This window comes from Artemia sp. Qi Xiang Cuo, chromosome 12 (genome assembly GCF_049724085.1).
Source record: "Artemia sp. Qi Xiang Cuo chromosome 12, ASM4972408v1, whole genome shotgun sequence".
Classification (NCBI taxonomy): domain Eukaryota; kingdom Metazoa; phylum Arthropoda; class Branchiopoda; order Anostraca; family Artemiidae; genus Artemia; species Artemia sp. Qi Xiang Cuo.
In genome coordinates this window covers 2,551,782-2,572,604 of record NC_142805.1, presented here as the reverse complement: position 1 = coordinate 2,572,604, position 20,823 = coordinate 2,551,782, and the positions used below count along the sequence as shown (strand labels likewise).

Sequence of the window (20,823 nt, the reverse complement as noted above, 5' to 3'; positions counted from 1 at the left end):
CTCCAAAGGTTGCAGTGTAGACAACTATTGTATTTAAAATTGAGTTTGACAGTTGAAAGTCGGGAAATGGTGTCAATTGCATATTACCCTCCCCCTCACCCTCTTGTATATTATCAACATCCCTTCCCCACCCCACCCCCCCCTCCTCCTCTATTCATCTTCACTTTTTTACAGATATAAATTGTGTGTTTATCCTTCCACTGCGTAAAAAAACTGATTTAATGCATGCAATAAACTAGGTAGTGTCGATAACCTGCCATAGAGTACGAGTGGAAAAGCTGCGTCGTGTCTATGAACAAGCACAGAGTACGATTGGTAGAGCCGTAGGCATATTTCATGTCATTTTAAGATACGTAAAAAAGTTGAAAAAATACCATGTTAAAAAAATTCAAAAATTATTTTTAAAAAATGGGGGGAGGGTGAGGGGAGGGGGAGGGGGCTTTGGGGTCCCGAGGGTCTTTGGGGGCTCGGGGGGCATTAGGGGGCCCTTGGGACTTTGGGGGCCGGGGGGGTTCCTTCGGGTTTGGGGTAGAGGAGTCGAGGGCCTTTGGGGTTGGGGTAGGGGGGTTGTTGGGCTATGGGACCTCACAACACTGTTCAAATGGAACTTGTGTATTATAACGACCACAGAGTTTCATCATCAAATCATCTTCTATATCATCTTCTAAAACATCTTCTAAAATACCTCAAACGGTTCCGCTTAAATCATCTTCTAAAATGCCTCAAACTCTTTCGCCAAAATAATTCCCTAAACGTAATTTATGCGTATTCCTATTCTCTTGGTATCCCTGCGCAGTCACATTTGAAATTCCTAGGAAACCTTTTCCCGCGTTAATCTTTTCATCTCTAAGATCAAAACATTCACCCGGAGACAATTCTCTTGGATGAATACCAACAAATCAATCGACCTTGACATCATCCATCAGACATTAATAAACTTAGCCCGGAGACAATTCTCCTGGATTAACACCAACAAATCAATCCACCTTGACATCATCCTTCAGACGTTAATAAACTTAGCCCGGAGACAATTCTCCTGGAAGAATACCAACAAATCTATCAACCTTGACATCATCCATCAGACTTTAATAAACTTAGCCCGGAGAAAATTTTCCTGGATGAACACCAACAAATCAATGGACCTTGACATCATCCGTCAGACATTAGTGAACTTTGCCCGGAGACAATTCTCCTGGACGAACATCAACAAATCAATCAACCTTGACATCATCCGTCAGACATTAATAAACTTTGCCCGGAGACAATTCACCTGGACGAACATCAACAAATCAATCAACCTTGACATCATCCATCAAACATTAATAAACTTCGCCCGAAGATAATACTCCTGGACGAACCCCAACAAATCAATCAACCCTGAGATCATCAATCAGACATTAATAAACTTCGCCCCGGAGACAATTCTCCTGAACGAACACCAACAAATCAATCAACCTTGACATCATCCATCAGACAATAATAAACTTCACCCGGAGACAATTCTCAAGGACGAACAGCAACAAATCAATCATCCATGAAACATCCATCAAAGTGAGAAAAATCCTGTTTTTTCATTCTCAGTGACAAAAACCATAAAAACATGCCCATATATGGTGTGCAATCCGGACCTCCTGATAGGTCCCTACTAGCGTGAAACTTCTTTAATAGGGTTCTCTGATAAGCTGAATGTGATGATGTAATTTTCGTTAAAATTAATTAAAAATGCAAAATTCCACATTTTTACAGATAGGAGTTTGAAGCTTCTTAAATAATGTTCGTTGATAAGCCGAATCTGATGGTGTTAATTTCGTTACAGTTAATTAAAAAAAACTTGCAATTAAAACTACATTTTATTGTTTGAACAAAATTGAGTTGTGAGAAAGTCAAACTTTAGAGTAAAGAGAAAGGCGTTGAGGAGGGGAAAGCCCCTTTCATATATGGAATAATTTCTGTTCGTTTTAAGTTTTAACGTCGTTCCTTACTTTCAGTTAAAAAAAACTTGCTTTTTTTATTTCATTTGTGAACAGTTTTTAATTAATGCAGGTTTTGATTTTGGCTCACCGTGCATGAATAATTAAAACGAAATTTGTATATTAATTTTACTTTTTTTGGTTAAATGGCTTTCTCCAAACTTGTTGAATTTTATTTACGAACGTTTTTATTAGTAATAAATATACGTAACTTACGAATTAACTTACGTAACGAATTTCTATATTCATATATTTTTAATACGTATATTAGGGGGTTTGCCCCCTAGTCAATACCTTGCTCTTTAAGCTAAAGTTTCAATTGTGTTCCAATTCTTTAAAAATGACCCCTTAATCACAATGGCCGTTAATTAGAATAAATAGCTCTTATGAAAGTACTAAATAATCTTTGGCTTAAAGAGCGAGGCATTAACTAGAATGTGAACCCAATCATATAGCTAATATTTTTTGTTCGTTTTAAGTTTTGATGTTGCTCCTTACTTTCAGTTGAAAAACTTTTAAAAAATAATTTTTTTTTTAAAATAATGATGGGAAATCCGGCGCCCCATTCATAGAAATGTCCCTTCCCCCATGAAAACTTCCTTCATGAAAAGATCCTCCCATATAACCCCCGACCCACCACCATCCCCCACTACCAGAAAAAAAACCCTGAAAACATCTGTATACTTCCCAATAACCAATACTATATGTTAACATTGGGTAAAGTTCATAAATTTCAGCCCTCCCCTTGGGGGCTTTGAGGGATTAAGTCATCCTAAAAGACATAGGTATAATCGTTTCGACCATGCTGAACAAAATGGCTATCTCAAAATTTTGATTGGGTGACTTTGGGAAAAAAATGAGCGTGGGAGGGGTCCTAGTTGCCCTCCATTTTTTTGGTCACTTAAAAAAGGCCCCAGAACTTTTAATTTCCGTTCCAATGAGCCCTCCCACAATATTCTAGGACCACTGGGTCGATACGATCACCCCTGGGGAAAAAAAACAAATAAACACGCATCCGTGATCTTTCTTCTGGCAAAAAATGAAAAATTCCAAATTTTTGTAGATAGGAGCTTGAAACCTCTACAGTAGGGTTCTCTGATACATCTGATTATCAGATGTATCACATCTGATATCAGATGACTCAGAATTAAAATCTGATTCTTTTGATGTATCCATTGGTATCAAAATTCCGTTTTTTAGAGTTTCGGTTACCATTGAGTCGGGTCGCTCCTTACTTACAGTTCTTTACCACGAAATGTTTGAAAAAAACAAGTTTTTTTAACTGAAAGTAAGTAACATTAAAACTTAAAACGAACAGAAATTATTCCGTATATGAAAGGGGCTATCCCCTCCCCAATAAATCGGTCTTTACACTAAAGTTTGTTACTGTTTTAAAAAATAAAGTTGTGTGACAGATTCAAACTCTAGCGTAAAGAGCGAGGTATTGAGGAGGGGACAGCCCCTTTCATATACGGAATAATTTCTGTTCGTTTTAAGTTTTAATGTCGCTCCTTACTTTCAGTTACAAAGAGCTTGTTTTTTTAATTTAATTTCTGAAAGTTTTTGAATTAATACAGCTTTGATTTTGGCTCACCGTGCATGAATAATTAAAATGAAATTTGCATATTAATTTAACTTTTTTGGCTAAATGGCTTTCTCGAAATTTTGTTCTCACGTACCTTACGAATTAGCTTATGTAACGCACGTTTCTATATTCGTATGTTTTATTCGTATATTAGGGAGTTTGCCCCCCTAGTCGATACCTTGCTCTTGACGCTAAAGTTCGAATCACAAACTCCTGAATCACAAAGGCCGGATAATTAGAATAGATAGCTTTTTTGAAACTACTAAAAAAAAACTTTTTTGTTGGGCTAGGGGACCTCACAACACTGTTCAAATGGAACTTGTGTATTATAACGACCACAGAGTTTCATCATCAAATCATCTTCTATATCATCTTCTAAAATCATCTTCTAAAATACCTCAAACGGTTCCGCTTAAATCATCTTCTAAAATGACTCAAACTCTTTCGCCAAAATAATTCCCTAAACGTAATTTATGCGTGTTCCTTTTCTTTTGGCATCCCTGCGCTGTCACATTTGAAATTCCTAGGAAACCCTTTCCCGCGTTAATCTCTTCATCTCTAAGATCAAAACATTCGCCCGGAGTCCATTCTCTTGGATGAACACCAACAAATCAATCGACCTTGACATCATCCATCAGACATTAATAAACTTCACCCGGAGACAATTCTCCTAGATGAACACCAACAAATCAATCGACCTTGACATCATCCGTCAGACATTAGTGAACTTTGCCCGGATACAATTCTCTTGGATGAACATCAACAAATCAATCAACCTTGACATCATCCCTCAGACATTAATAAACTTCACCCGGAGACAATTCTCCTGGACGAACAACAACAAATCAATCAACCTTGACATCATCCATCAAACATTAATAAACTTTGCCCGGAGAAAATTCTCCTGGATGAATACCAACAAATCAATCGACCTTGACATCATCCATCAGACATTAATAAACTTCGCCCGGAGACAATTCTCCTGGATGAACACCAACAAATCAATCGACCTTGACATCATCCTTCATACTTTAATAAACTTCGCCCGGAGACAATTCTCCTGGATGAATACCAACAAATCAATCGACCTTGACATCATCCATCAGACATTAATAAACTTCGCCCGGAGACAATTCTCCTGGATGAACACCAACAAATCAATGGACCTTGACATCATCCGTCAGACATTAGTGAACTTTGCCCGGAGACAATTCTCCTGGACGAACATCAACAAATCAATCAACCTTGACATCATCCGTCAGACATTAGTGAACTTTGCCCGGAGACAATTCTCCTGGACGGACATCAACAAATCAATCAACCTTGACATCATCCGTCAGACATTAATAAACTTCGCCCGGAGACAATTCTCCTGGATGAACATCAACAAATCAATCAACCTTGACATCATCCGTCAGACATTAGTGAACTTTGCCCGGAGACAATTCTCCTGGACGGACAGCAACAAATCAATCAACCTTGACATCATCCTTCAGACATTAATAAACTTCACCCGGAGACAATTCTCCTGGACGAACAACAACAAATCAATCAACCTTGACATCATCCATCAAACATTAATAAACTTCGCCCGAAGACAATTCTCCTGGACGAATCCCAACAAATCAATCAACCTTGACATCATCCATCAGACATCAATAAATTTCGCCCCGGAGACAATTCTCCTGAACAAACACCAACAAATCAATCAACCTTGACATCATCCATCAGACATTAATAAACTTCACCCGGAGACAATTCTCCAGGACGAACAGCAACAAATCAATCATCCATGAAACATCCATCAAAGTGAGAAAAATCCTGTTTTTTCATTCTCAGTGACAAAAACCATAAAAACATGCCCATATATGGTGTGCAATCTGGACCTCCTGATAGGTCCCTACTAGCGTGAAACTTCTTTAATAGGGTTCTCTGATAAGCTGAATGTGATGGTGTAATTTTCGTTAAAGTTAATTAAAAATGCAAAATTCCACATTTTTGCAGATAGGAGTTTGAAGTTCTTTAATAATGGTTTTATATAAGCTGCATTTTATGATTAAATTTGCGTTAAAGTTAATTTAAAAAAATTGCAGTTTAAAATCAATAGTATTGTTTGAAAAAAATTGTGCCTTGAAATACTGGAAGTTCAGCGTCAAGGGCAATGTGCAAAAGAAGAGACAATATCTTTCATATACGGAATAATTTCTGTTCGTTTTAAGTTTTAACGTCGTTCCTTACTTTCAGTTAAAAAAAACTTGTTTTTTTTTATTTCATTTGTGAACAGTTTTTAATTATTGCAGGTTTTGATTTTGGCTCACCGTACATGAATAATTAAAACGAAATTTGTATATTAATTTTACTTTTATTTGGTTAAATGGCTTTCTCGAAACTTGTTGAATTTTATTTACGAACGTTTTTATTAGTAATAAATATACGTAACTTACGAATTAACTTACGTAACGAACTTCTATATTCATACATTTTTAATACGTATATTAGGGGGTTTGCCCCCTAGTCAATACCTTGCTCTTTAAGCTAAAGTTCAAATTGTGTTCCAATTCTTTAAAAATGACCCCTTAATCACAATGGCCGTTAATTAGAATAAATAGCTCTTATGAAAGTACTAAATAATCTTTGGCTTAAAGAGCGAGGCATTAACTAGAATGTGAACCCAATCATATAGCTAATATTTTTTGTTCGTTTTAAGTTTTGATGTTGCTCCTTACTTTCAGTTGAAAAACTTTTAAAAAATATTTTTTTTAAATAACGATGGGAAATCCGGCGCCCCATTCATAGAAATGTCCCTTCCTCCATGAAAACTTCCTTCATGAAAAGATCCTCCCATATAACCCCCGACCCACCACCATCCCCCACTACCAGAAAAAAAACCCTGAAAACATCTGTATACTTCCCAATAACCAATACTATATGTTAACATTGGGTAAAGTTCATAAATTTCAGCCCTCCCCTTGGGGGCTTCGAGGGATTAAGTCATCCTGAAAGACATAGTTATAATATTTTCGACCATGCTGAACAAAATGGCTATCTCAAAATTTTGATTGGGTGACTTTGGGAAAAAAATGAGTGTGGGAGGGGTCCTAGTTGCCCTCCATTTTTTTTGTCACTTAAAAAGGTCACTAGAACTTTTAATTTCTGTTCCAATAAGCCCTCCCACGATATTCTAGGACCATTGGGTCGATACGGTCACCCCTGGGAAAAAAAACAAATAAACACGCATCCGTGATCTTTCTTCTGGCAAAAAATGCAAAATTCCACATTTTTGTAGATAGGTGCTTGAAACCTCTACAGTAGGGTTCTCTAATACGCTGAATATGATGGTGTGATTTTCGTTAAGGTTCTATAATTTTTAGAGGGTCTTTCCCCCTTTTTCTTGAAAATCAGCCAAATTTTCTCAGGCGCATAACTTTTGATAGGTAAGATTAAACTTGATGAAACTTAAATATTTGAAATTAGAATTAAAATCTGATTCTTTCGATGTATCTACTGATATCAAAATTCCGTTTTTTAGAGTTTTTGTTACCATTGAGCCGGGTCGCTCCTTACTTACAGTTCGTTACCACGAAATGTTTGAAAAAAACAAGTTTTTTTAACTGAAAGTAAGGAGCGACATTAAAACTTAAAACGAACAGAAATTATTCCGTATATGAAAGGGGCTATCCCCTCCCCAATAAATCGGTCTTTACACTAAAGTTTTTTATAGTTTTAAAAAATAAAGTTGTGTGACAGATTCAAACTCTAGCGTAAAGAGCGAGGTATTGAGGAGGGGACAGCCCCTTTCATATACGGAATAATTTCTGTTCGTTTTAAGTTTTAATGTCGCTCCTTACTTTCAGTTACAAAGAGCTTGTTTTTTTAATTTAATTTCTGAAAGTTTTTAATTAATACAGCTTTGATTTTGGCTCACCGTGCATGAATAATTAAAACGAAATTTGCATATTAATTTAAATTTTTTGGCTAAATGGCTTTCTCGAAATTTTGTTCTGACGTACCTTACGAATTAGCTTACGTAACGCACGTTTCTATATTCGTATGTTTTATTCGTATATTAGGGAGTTTGCCCCCCTAGTCGATACCTTGCTCTTTACGCTAACGTTCGAATCACAAACCCCTGAATCACAAAGGCCGGATAATTAGAATAGATAGCTTTTTTGAAACTACTAAAAAAAACTTTAGCGAAAAGGGCGAGGCATTGACTAGGGGTCGACCCCCCTCATGTACGCAACAAGTTTTATTTGTTTTAAGTATTAATGTTGCTCCTTACTTTCAGTTGAAAAAACTAGTTTTTTTGTTTAATTTCTGATCGTTTTTTAAATAATGCTGGGAAATCTGGCGCCCCCTTCATAGAGATGTCCCTTTCCTAAAGGAAAAATCCTCCATGGAAGGGTCCTCCCCCGTAACCCCCTTCTCCAACAACCCTCCCCCCCATTAGAAAAAAATCTCTCCTGAAATGTCTTTATACTTCCCAGTATCCAATACTATATGTAAACAATGGGCAAATTTCCTAACTTCCAGCCCTTCCCCCGGGAACTGTGGGGGATTAAGTCATCCTCAAAGAAATATTTATTAGGTTTTCGACTATGCTGAACAAAATGACTATCTCAGAATTTTGATTGGATGACTTTGGGAAAAAATGAGCGTGGGAGGAGGCCAAGTTGCCCTCCAATTTTTTGGTCACTTAAAAAGGGCACTAGAACTTTTAATTTACGTTAAAATGAGCCCTCTTACGATATTCTAGGACTACTGGATCGATACGATCACGCCTGGGGATATAAAAAAAAAAAAAAAAACAAATAAACACGAATCCGTGATCTTTCTTCTGACAAAAATACAAAATTCCACATTTTTGCAGATAAGAGCTTGAAACTTCTACAGTAGGGTTTTCTGATACGCTGAATCCGATGGTGGGATTTTCATTAAAGTTCTATGACTTTTTGAGGGGTGTTTCTCCCTTTTTTCGAAAATAAGGCAAATTTTCTCAGGTGCGTAACTTTTGATGGGTAAAACTAAACTCAATGAAACTTATATATTCGAAATCAGCATAAAACTCTGATTCTACTGATGTATCTGTGGGTATCAAAATCCAGTTTTTAGAGTTTCGGTTACTATTGAGCCGGGTCGCTCCTTACTTACAGTTCGTTACCACGAACTGTTTGACAGATCCTCTGCATATGCAATATAAGACAGATTAATTAGGCCCACAAAGCACGAGGGGAAAATATTAGTCAGCTCAGGATATAAAAAAGCACTAAAGGGGTAAGGTATCAATCCCCCTCCCTTGTCTAAGTTCAAAATTCCCCCGAATGAATGTTTTAAGGCTACTGTGCTTTATTCTAGGCCGTATGCTGGGGGTTTGGGTAGGGGTTTGACCCCCCCCCCCCCCCCGAAATGTTTGTCTGACTCGTAAAACGTAATAAAAATGGACATAAACAAATTTTGTATGCGTTTTTTTAGTTTTTTGTGTACCCCCCCCCCCCAATTTTTTTTTGTATAACCCCCTCCGAAAAAAAATCCTGGGTACGGCCTTGGCTTTTGTTATACTATTATACCGATTTCAAAACTGTTCCCTCTACCGAGTCTTTCGAGTGAACTAAAGACGAAGATGGACGAGCGCGTCTGAATTGTTTTTCGATTTTGAACTACAATGTAAGCGATGCTTCATTTTTGCTACTTTCAGTAATTTACACAAGACAATCCAGGTAAATAAAAAGTTTACTTAGGTTTTATTTTAAGATAAGATTTTTTGGAATTCGTTTACAATTTAATAAGGAAATTTTGTCATTAGTGGTTCAAATAGGAAAACTAGTATGTTGACCAATATAAAAGATATGACGTAGTACATTAAGCACATATACAATGACATCACTTTCATTTAAAGTCATTTCAGACGGTATAAACGTCATAGCGGTGGGGAATGTATGACGTAGTATTCAGTATATAAGACGACGACAATTAGTAGAAGACTACATTTGAAATTTTTGAACATTAAAGCATGATGGATTGGGGAAAAGCTGCTGATTTGCAAGAGCAAGAGCTTGCTCGACAGGTTAAAAACGTGATAATTGACTGTTACAAGAATACTGAACAGAATGAGGATCCAGAAGAAACTGAAAATATATCTATTGCTGATATAGCTTTACTGCAAAAAGTGATCAGGACGGGGCTTGTCACCATAAAAAATGACATCGAGGTTCAAAGGAAAGATCCAAATTCACCACTATATTCAGTGAAGTCATTTGAAGCCCTACGGCTGAAACCGAATATTTTGAAAGGTGTTTACGCAATGGGATATAACAGTCCATCCAAGATTCAAGAAACGGCGTTGCCTACTTTGCTTGCTGATCACCGCAAAACATGATTGCTCAGTCCCAGTCCGGTACTGGTAAAACAGCAGCGTTTGTCATCGCTATGCTGAGTAGAGTAGAACCATCACACAAATACCCACAAGTGTTATGTTTATCTCCCACATTGGAATTGGCTCTTCAGATAGGTCAGGTTGTTGAGAATATAGGAAAATTTTGCACTGATATTGACATCAGGTATGCTGTTAGCGGTAAAAACATACCAAGAAGAATGAAATTAACCGAGCAGGTAATAATCGGAACTCCAGACAAAGTACTTGACTGGGCAACTAAGTTAAGATGTCTTGACCTGTCAAAGATGCAAGTGTGTGTCTTAGATGAAGCTGACATTATGATTGACACGCAAGGCTTACAAGATCAGAGCATTCGTATTCATAATCTTTTGCCAAGGACCTGCCAAATGATGTTGTTCTCAGTCACATACGAGAAAGATGTGATGCAGTTTGCTGAACGCATAATAACGAATCCATATATTATACGATTGAAGAGAGAGGAAGAATCTCTGGAAAATATTAAACAATATTATGTTAATTGCCCCTCACAAGAAAGAAAATACAAAGCTATTGCTTTGATTTATTCTTTAGCTTCAGTTGGACAAGCGATTATATTTTGTCATATGCGAAAGATAGCTACATGGCTTGCGGAGAAGTTAATTCGAGATGGTCATTCAGTTGGATTGTTGACTGGTGAACTAAATGTTGACCGTGAACTAAATGTTAACCAAAGGATTGCCGTAATTGAGAGATTCAGAAAAGGGGAGGAGAGAGTTTTGATCACTACTAATGTCTTGGCAAGGGGAATCGATATTGAGCAAGTCACACTCGTTGTCAATTACGACCTACCTGTTGGTAAGGATTGGAATGCCGACTGTGAAACTTATTTACATAGAATTGGTCGAACGGGAAGATTTGGTAGAAGCGGACTCGCAATCAATCTGGTTGATGGCCCTAGGGCGTCTAATGTTCTCAAACAAATAGAAAACCACTTTGGCCGTAAGATTATAAGGCTGGACACAGATAATATAGAAGAAGTGGAAAGACTTCTTGAGGAGTAGTAAAGCAAACAAACGGAATATTTTACTTGAATAGAATATCACAGCCAAATTCTCCATTTTCTACTCTCTTACGAAGTGTACACTGACTCTTAAATTTAAGTGTTTTGTTCTTTTATATATATATATATATAAATAAAACTTCCTGAAAGATAAACTTTTATTTTTAAAGGCAATCATCATATATAGTCGTTTGATAAAAATCCTTCTTCTGCTTAAAAAAAGGGCCGATGGGTGTAAAAGGTTGGAAATGTTCTGGCAGTGTTAGATGGTTTGTGGTCTCTGCTCTGTCATAAGATCCTTCCTTCGTGTTCATCCCCGTCACTGACCCTACTTGCAAAGCCTCATAGGGATGTCAGGGTGGATCTGTTACGAGTTCACCTAAACAGAACCTTAACTGCAAACGGCGCTACAGGGTGACCTTGAGCAGTCGGGTCTCTCGGGGGACTATAGCCTAGTAAAAGCCATGGTATTACACTTTTTTTTTTCTTCTGGATATTTCTTCTGTTTTTTTTTCAAGGGCTCTTTTGGGCTGAAAAACCTCTTCCTAACTAAGCTATCAATTATTGTACTATGGTAAATATTTTTACGCATGCGTACATAATGAGACGGAGGTAATAGGATTAAGCTTGCTTATGCAGAACGTCAACTTTTGTAGATAGAAGAAAATCGCCAATTGTGAAAAACCACGCAGTGAAAAAGACGGGCTTAAGATTGCACACATCTTCCATTCAATGTAGGTCCCAGATACTTCTTACTATCCAACTCTAAGATGGCTTAAGTACTTTATGTACACTTGAGAAGATGCAATAATCCTTGACGTGCGCTGGTGGAACCCATTGCTTTTCATGAGGTCATAACAGTTTTAATGATAAAAGTAGTATAAAAACCGTGACTTGGAAAGTTTCAACTTAAAAAAAAAATATCGTACTGACATTTCGACTGATGAATTCAGACTTATAGAACTGCACCTGTTAGGAGTTTTACAAACTCATATTCATGGGATGGGAAACATAGACCAGCCTTTATTAATTCCAGAATTGTCTTTGCTTTCATTAACCTATGGGATTTCACTAAGGAAAGAACCAATCTCATTTTGTTTATATTTTTTGAATAGATTTACTAGTATACATGTATTTCACAAGTTTTACCTAACATAGGGATACCAGAAATATCCTATGGTAGAGGCTCCACTGTGCCGGGTAAAGAATGTAAAGCCTTGAAACCTGTTAAGGCAGGTGGTATTTCTTCTGATGAACCCTAATGAAAGGTAAATTGATGACAACTTTGCATGGATTTAGACATTTCGATTTGGTTGATGGTTCGGTTATACTGTTTTGTCCTAGGTAGTTAGATAGAGGAGTAAGGTTAAAACCTCGTTCAAGTGCACATTTTACTCAATTACTAGATTAGGATGACAGTCCTTTTCTTCTTCTTCTCTCTCTCATCTCTCTCTTCTTTTTTTTTTTGCCAAGTAATTACTTCTAAAACATTAAAAAATTAGCCGATATAAAATCGTTTATTCAGGCAAGAAGGATGTGCTGTATAGGTAGGGAATAGGTCTCATGATGAGTAAAGAAGCCTCTAAGTCATGCTTTAGTTTGAAATGTGTTAATAATGGAATTCTAGCTGTATATTCTACGACTAAGAAGAACAAGGTATCAGTCATGGTAGTATATCCCCTTTTGGAACCGACTGACGGAGATTGTAGTGCCTCGGATAAATATAAATTACAGTAACGGGGGGAAATAGACAGGATCCCAGGTGAAAATATAGTGTTTGTATCATGGGATTTTAATGCCTTGACTGGTATGCGTTTTTTTTGTGTAACCCCCCCTCCCCGAAATCTTTTTTAGTAGAACTCCCTCCGAAAAAAAAATCCTGGGTACGGCCTTGCATAGGAGTAGGAAAGCCAGCCCTATTAATTAAGATATTATAAATCCAGTCTGGCAGGATCAATACAATCGGTGCTATTACAAAATAGAGATCATCATCTTGTAATGTTTTGAACTGATCTAAAGCTGAAATCTAGGAAGTGTAATTACCTCTCGGGAAGCTATGACGCGTATAAAATTCATGATGAGAATTTGAGAAGAACTTCACAGGAACAGTTGAACATGAAGCTTGACAGTCTTAAGTTTGACGGATCATTTTAGGAAATAGTTTGTGAAGTGGCAGATGATCTTCCTGAAAGGAAAGTCAGAAACGTTGCTAGAAATATTAGTGAGAATACTTTAAAATTTTATTGAAAAGAGAAGGGGTGTGTATAAGAAGTAATTCAATTTATTCAATTAATAAATTACTAAAATAATTACATAAGTACACTTAGGCGCTAGAGGTCCAAAGAAGCGTAGCTTGTGGAGGACCTCGTACCAATCACAAAATCCGCACAGAACAAATTAGGGAAGAAAAAATACAACAATATCTCGAAAATATTTTTCGCAATACTGGAAAAAAAAAACCTTGGACTTAATTTGGTTCTGGTCTATTAGCTGGAAGACCACAAGAGAACGTGAAGATCACATAAGATAAAAACCTTTTTGTCTGCAACAAGCGAGACAGATACCTTGTAATTCCTATGAGACGCTGAATAAAACAGGGGTACTAAAATAAAACAAAATTGGATAAAAATATAATAGTTTATGAACGAAAATTATAAAATCTACAAATTAGAATTAAGCGCCCAGAACAGTCCTTGGTATTTGGTCCAATGTCAAATCCCGGGTTAGGTTAGGTCCTTGGCAAATCCTAAATTGTTATTTTAACATCCTTGTTCATTCAATCTCTTATCTTTGCAGATTAAGAGGTTTTTATCTGTCTTGCGTGGTCTCCCAGCTAATAGAACAGTACCCTTATTAGGCGCTATCGATTACCCCATATTCCTTTGTCCAACCTTCTGCTTCTCACTGATCAACCCCCTGTCACATTTTTGGTGAGTGGCTCCCTGACTAACTGGTGAAACACTGGAAAAGAGTACTGAAAATTGGCAGCTGCGATTGCCGCCATGGCTGACTCAGATAGTAATGTTTATTGGCATATTGTTTGTCATTTTCAATGTGTAGTTACTGTAGTGTAGTGTAATTGGAACCTCACATAACTTAAAGTTTCTCAAATGATCTAAATTGGTTGCTGTACTTTTATGTAAAATAATATATGAAATTTTCTAAATTTTAAACAATGTGGTTGCGCAAAACGTTGATTTTAAAAGATACTTCCAGTTTTAAAAGTAAAAGATGCCGTAATTTAAGGTGATTTAATAGATATTGACAGTCAGGGCTTGAATTGTGCTATTTGTGGGGTTTCATCAAAACTTGACCTTGCAGGGGGAGAGAAGGATCCTTTAGCGTCATTTCCGAGAAAAATATTCTTTCAACTTTAAAATGTTGAGTTTGCGTTAAACCATAATTGTTATTTCAAGCAAATTTATTTCAAGCTATGTCAATTTTAAATTCTTGGTCAACCTTCTTAAGACCATAGGCGGGTGTGCCTTGTTTGCCTCTTTTTGAATTCTGAAACAGCATGCCTAAGACTCTAGGAAGGCATGCCTTTCAAAAAACTAACCTAACAAGTATGTGTCCAATAAGAGAGTCAGGCATACTCCTGCCATTTACCGGTGCCCCAGCAATTTAAATATGTTCCTCTCAATAACTTGGACGCTCTGTATAGACTTTGCTCTGTAATAAATTGAACAACAGAAGTTATTATAAATATTTTTAACTAAATTATAACTTATATTAAAAATCAACGGTCACATCTTTAAACATTTTGAATAAAAAAAAAACCTGAATTGCTTGTAGGCAGTAGAGTATATTAGGGAGGGGCTACAGGACATATTAGGGAGGTCCTTCCCCCACCAAGATCCTCATAAAAGAAAAAATGGGGGTTTGTATGCAAACTTTTAATAGGGAAAACGCAGCTATCCCTGTTGTGACCGGGGCGATTTCCCAATCTAATCGATACAGGTTTTCGTTTATCGCTAACATATAGCCAAAACTAAAGATCTAGAAGATCAGTGGAAATATGGTTCACCATAGGTAAATAACAAATCCCAGTAACAGCTTTTAGGAAATATTTTGTAAGAACAAAAGGTTAAAATCCGATTTCAGCACCTGATTTGTATGAAAATCAATATTTGGGAGGAATTTCTGGCCGGTTCCAAGTATTTACGGTGCTAGAAACAGTTACAAAATGCGGAAAAAGAACGACATTTTTTGGCCTGATTCAATATGTTACTCCGGACAATTCCTTCAAATGGTGTGGGCAATGTTTGATTCAAGGGGAGAGGGGGCGAGGGCCCTCCCTAGCGTAGTCTAAAGTAGTTTAATTTACTTAATTAATCCAAGTTTGCGTTAATTAAACTTGCTCCTAACGTGAAGCTTGACAGTCTTAAGTTTGACGGATCATTTTAGGAAATAGTTTGTGAAGTGGCAGATGATGTTCCTGGAAGGAAAGTCAGAAAACGTTACTAGAAATATTAGTGAGAATATTTTAAGATTTATAGAAAAAAGAAGTATTTCAATTTATTCAATTAATAAATTACTAAAATAATTACATAAGTACACTCAGGCACTAGAGGTGCAAAGAAGCGTAGCTTGTGGAGGACCTCGTACCAATCACAAAATCCGCACAAAACAAATTAGGGAAGAAAAAAATACAACAATATCTGGAAAATATTGTAATGGAATCGATTTTCAAGACCCCGAAAACTTTCCAAGTAAAATATACTCGCCCAGTATAAACCCACAAAATTAAAGTAACACTTAATTGTAAAATTTAAAAACATTGTATTAAAATTGTAACGATGAAAAATCTTTCCCACAAGAAGGGTAAATGCAATAAATATTCTAATTTATCAATTTCACAGGACGCGCAACCAACCATATAATCTAAATCTTGGGTTTGAAATTTGCATAAAATGTGTCAAAAATTGCATAAATTACAAGGTAAAGCTTTAAAAAATATTTGCGTGAGATACAATGTTAAATTATGTAAAACTATGTATATTTCCTTAAAGTAAAAAATGTTATCATGCTAAGGAGAATTCAAAAGTGAAATTTTAAAGAATCACAAGCCGGATCAAAAGTTAATTAAAATCGATTAGCCCATTGGTATTTCATCGCCCAATAGTAATATAGGACAAATAATGGAATCAATAGAGTCTGAAAAATATACTTGTTAGTAACGCCCGGACGTAACCTCTGGCAAAATTGGAAAGAGTAGATAGCTAGAACTTAGCAATTTTGCGCGAGTCTTGCACCAGCCTTTACTTGAGTCTTTTTTTCAGTCTAGGATGAGTGTTATGTGAGTCTATTGAGTCGATTAGAAATATCTTATCAGACATTTTGAGAATTTATTTGTGAGACTCATGAGTTTTTGGAGTGAAATTTAAGTACTGAATGTTACTTGCATTACCTGTGAGCAATTGTAACCTAGTGTCATTTACTGCAAATGTATTGATATATCAGAAGCTCTGTTCATTATGTGAGTAAATAAATCCATCACTTTCTTATTTTTATTCTCTTTATGCTAGTATTTCTCAGGATAGCTTGTCCTTGTGGCTCCACTCGCTCTCGAGGGAACCTGAAGCCCTACAATCTGATTTCGACTAAGTATGGCCATTAATGTAGCTCCCCGTTTTGTACCGCTAATTTAATTTCCCTACACTGGAAGTTCAGCCTCCACTCGGGCATGCCATTCGCGAAACTTTTACCAAGAGTTTAACTAATAATTACCCACTGAAATAAGTAACTGAGGAACTCATATACAAAGAATTAACTTAAACTACAAGAACGAAACTCCCTTATCAATAAAGCCAATTAACAATTGAAAACCCCTTCTCTTATAAAAAAAATGACAATTAACAATTAAAAACACTCCCCATTAGCATAGGTGCGGCACTGTTCAAAGGAGCTAAAACACAAGGACAAAATCTTCTACAAAAAAAATATTGAGAAATATTACGCATAGGGAAAGTGTGATATTTTGTGCATGCTTTGAAGTTCAATATTTTGTTAAGCCTAAATCCCCTGAAAATAGTAGAAAAGAAAATATATTTAATTGGGAAGTATCAAATTTAAATAGTATCAAAACAAATAGAACCAGTACCGAATTTTAACCTATCGAAAAAAAAAACAACCAATATGTCGTTAGATGAAAACGCACGCACAATTATTAAAGCAAAAAATTATTGCCAAAACTGTGGAAATTTCAAAGTCACTACCCCCATATAACGGAGATTCAGATGTAGATGAATTTATTATCCAATTAAATCAATTTGTGGAGGTAACTCAAACAGATTTAAAATCATTAGTAGGCATGTTGTTAATGAGACTCAAGGGACAAGCACTAACATTCTTAAAACAAATAAAAAATACGATAGGGGAAGACAACAATCTAACAATAAACTCAATTGAAAAATTGCTAAAAGCATTCCAAGAAAGATTTGTTGAAATTAGTTCAACACAAATTAAAGCACGGAACTGTATGTTTCGACAAAACCCAAAATGTTAGAGAATATCTGCACAGAGTAATGGTATCTATTGAAGCTAAATACGGGAAAGAATCTGGTCCTTTATGTAATAACGTTGTACTAAATGCTTTCATGCAAGGATTGAGCCCCAAACTGTACCGAATGTTAATATCAAAGAATATTCAAACATTAGAGCTGGCAGTCCAAGAAGTAGAGAGAATGATCGAAATTGATTCGATTGTGGCAAACGACAATAAGTCAAGAATAAACAATGTAGAAAATTCAAATCTGGGACGATCGCGAGGAACTTCCCCAGGATTCTTTTCGAGAGAAAATTCACCCAGACCAAACCAAAATAGATCTCCAGCCCCTACCAGGCAAAGAATGGTGCGTTTTTTACCCACAAACACGACAAACTACGTGAACAACCCCCCAATTATATGCTATGCATGTAATAAACAAGGACATATCGCCAGGGAATGCCGTACGAAAAAATTTATGCCAGCAACCCCTAGTTTTAATAACCGTTTGTTCGGGAGAACAAACTTAAATGCCAATAGGTCAGGAAGTTATGGAAATAACCCCCCCTCGTCTCCCATCGTTCCGCAACCTACACCAACAAGGATTTGAATACGCAAATCCTTACCAATATAAATCCTTCCCAATATACGCCTCCCCGACCCTATTCAAATCTTTCCCTCAACCGACAAAATAATTATCGGTTCCCCAACCCAAATACGCGACAAAACATGGACCAATATAATTCACGAACAATGTATCCAACTAGATTTAACAGGAATACGGGCGATGACAGAAGATATTTTTTCCGGTCGGGGAACGAAAGAAATTTTTCGACAAACGAAAGAAATTTTTCACCAATACATAATGAACAAATGCCTCGAGCCGTCGAGACAAGAAAATCTAACCCATGCAATAATACATGGCAACTAAGAGAATCAAATGTCAATCAACTTGGGAGGTTCCAAGTTGAGGAAGGCTCCCTAGTAGGTAAAATTCCCACCGAATCCCAATGTTACACCCCAACATATCAAATATGTGCACTGGGAAATAAATTAGGCCCCTAAGAAAATTAACCGGGACCCTGGAGGCCATTATTTTTTATAGGTCCCTTCCAATAATTGTACCTTCCTTTAGTGACAATAATGACATATTACCTATATTAAATAATTTTAGTGTTGCAAGTATTAATTTCAAAGTTTTAATAGATTCCGGCGCGTCAGTTAACATAATAAATTCGAATGTATTCAATAGGCTACCTATATATATTAAGCGACGGAAAAATTTCAATATTCCCAGTTTAACTAGTGTCACTGGACATAGGCTGGAAGCGACAGGCTCCATACGTCTAGACGTGACAAAAGATAACAGAATATTTCCTACAAACTTCATCATATGCAAAAATTTCCCATATGAGGCTATAATCGGTGCTATTTTTTTAAAATCTAATAAGGTGTTATTAGATATAGCGAACAACAGACTCGTGTATCCATACGATCCTATTCTCCAACGCGTGGAGAAAAGGGAAGCAACAGTAAATAGAATAAAATCTTTTGTACCCTATCTCTTGTCTTGTGGGAGAAAGTCAAGCAGCAAATGGATCGAGTCAATAAAAGCAAAAATAGGGAAAATGCAGGAGTATAGACAAACAGAAATAAAGAAAATAGCTGAATTATGGAATGAAATAATAAATCCAAACACTATTGTAAGGGGACAGGACTCGAATTTACCCTCACAATCAACCCTAAAAGCGGAAGACTTGACGCAACCAAGCGCCAATATTAACTTAATAGAAAATAACTCGAAAGAAAAATATTATGGATTCACGGTACGTAAAACAAAAATCCCCCAAAACACAATGCAAAGAGTACAAATTTCACAAATGATCACCCCTGTAAATGACAATTCCGAAATTTGGTTTGCATCCCCGTGCAAAGAAATCCCCGAAAATCTGTTTTGTGAAGAACAGATCATTTTATATGAGAAAGGAGAAGGCTTTATTTGGTTGACCAATACACATGAAAATGACATGGTTACATTAAAAAAGGGAACATGCCTCGTTGAAATACAAGTTATTTCTGAGCAGGAGCTAAACAAATGGAAAAACTCCAAGGAAAGCTTAGTTAATAGCGTTGGTGTTAGCAGTCCACAGAACAGGTACCCCTTAACAAGACCCCAGTTTTTGGAAAAGTTCAAATTAGACCATATCCAAGATACAAAATTAAAAGAAAAATTATGTGAACTGCTCTGGAACTTTAGAGATATATTTTCCACATGTGAAGAAGATATTGGATTGATACCGTTCTATGAACATTCTATCCAAACTACAGGGTTGCCTGTAACTAAACAGCCCTATCGCATCCCTTATCCCTATAAGGATTGGTAGAGAAATAAAATCCGCAAGTTAGAAAGAAACAATATCATACGGTCAAGTATAAGCCCGTATTCATACCCCATTATACTAGTACCAAAAAAGAACAACGACCTTAGACTTGTAGAAGATCACAGACTTGTGCCTTGAATAAGCAGGTAGTCAGCGACAAGTTTCCCTTGTCCCGAATTGATGAAATCCTAGACTCCATCTCAATGAAAAATAAAAATTTTACATCCCTTGATCTCACACAAGGTTATCTTCAGGTTAAGATAGCAGATAACGACGTTTATAAAACGGCCTTTTCGACAACCGAATGTGGTTCTTATGAGTATTTAAGAGTACCCTTCGGACTCAAAACTAGTTCAAGTGCACTATGTAGACCTCTGTTACACTTATTACGAGGTATAGAAAATATTATTCACTTCGTGGATGATGTCATCTGTGTAGGAGAGACCCCAGAGGACCATCTAAACACATTAACCAAGGTTTTCAAAAAGTTCAGAGAAGGCAATCTGAAATGTAGACCTGAAAAGGTAAATTTATTTCAATCTCAAATAAAATTCTTAGGAATGATAGTGACCCAAGGTCAAATCACCGGACCCCGAGAAGATAAAATGTGTAGAGAATCTTAAGCCGCCAAAAACTATAAAACAATTGAGAGGCATTATTGGTTTAACAAGTTATTTTAGAAAATTCATACGCAACTACGCCCAAATAGCTAAACCCCTAACAGACCTGACTAAAGGGGATAACAAAACTACCACCTGGTCGGATAAAGCTCAAACTTCATTAGATACTCTCAAGAAAGAACTTACTTCTGAACCAATACTTTCACTACCAGACTTTGAAAACAATTTCAAATTTGTGGTTACGACAGACGCCTCAAATCTAGGCATCGGTGCAATCCTTTCCCAATTAATCCCCGTGGAAAACTACCCCGAATCCCTACAGGAACCCCCTCAATATATAGAGAAAG

The 20,823-nt window shown here is 36.6% G+C and overlaps 1 pseudogene; it reads left to right on the top strand.

Moving 5' to 3' along the window:
• The first annotated feature begins 9,565 nt into the window (after positions 1 to 9,565).
• LOC148945660 (ATP-dependent RNA helicase DDX19B pseudogene) lies at positions 9,566 to 10,989 on the top strand (annotated as a pseudogene).
• Positions 10,990 to 20,823: the final 9,834 nt, after the last annotated feature.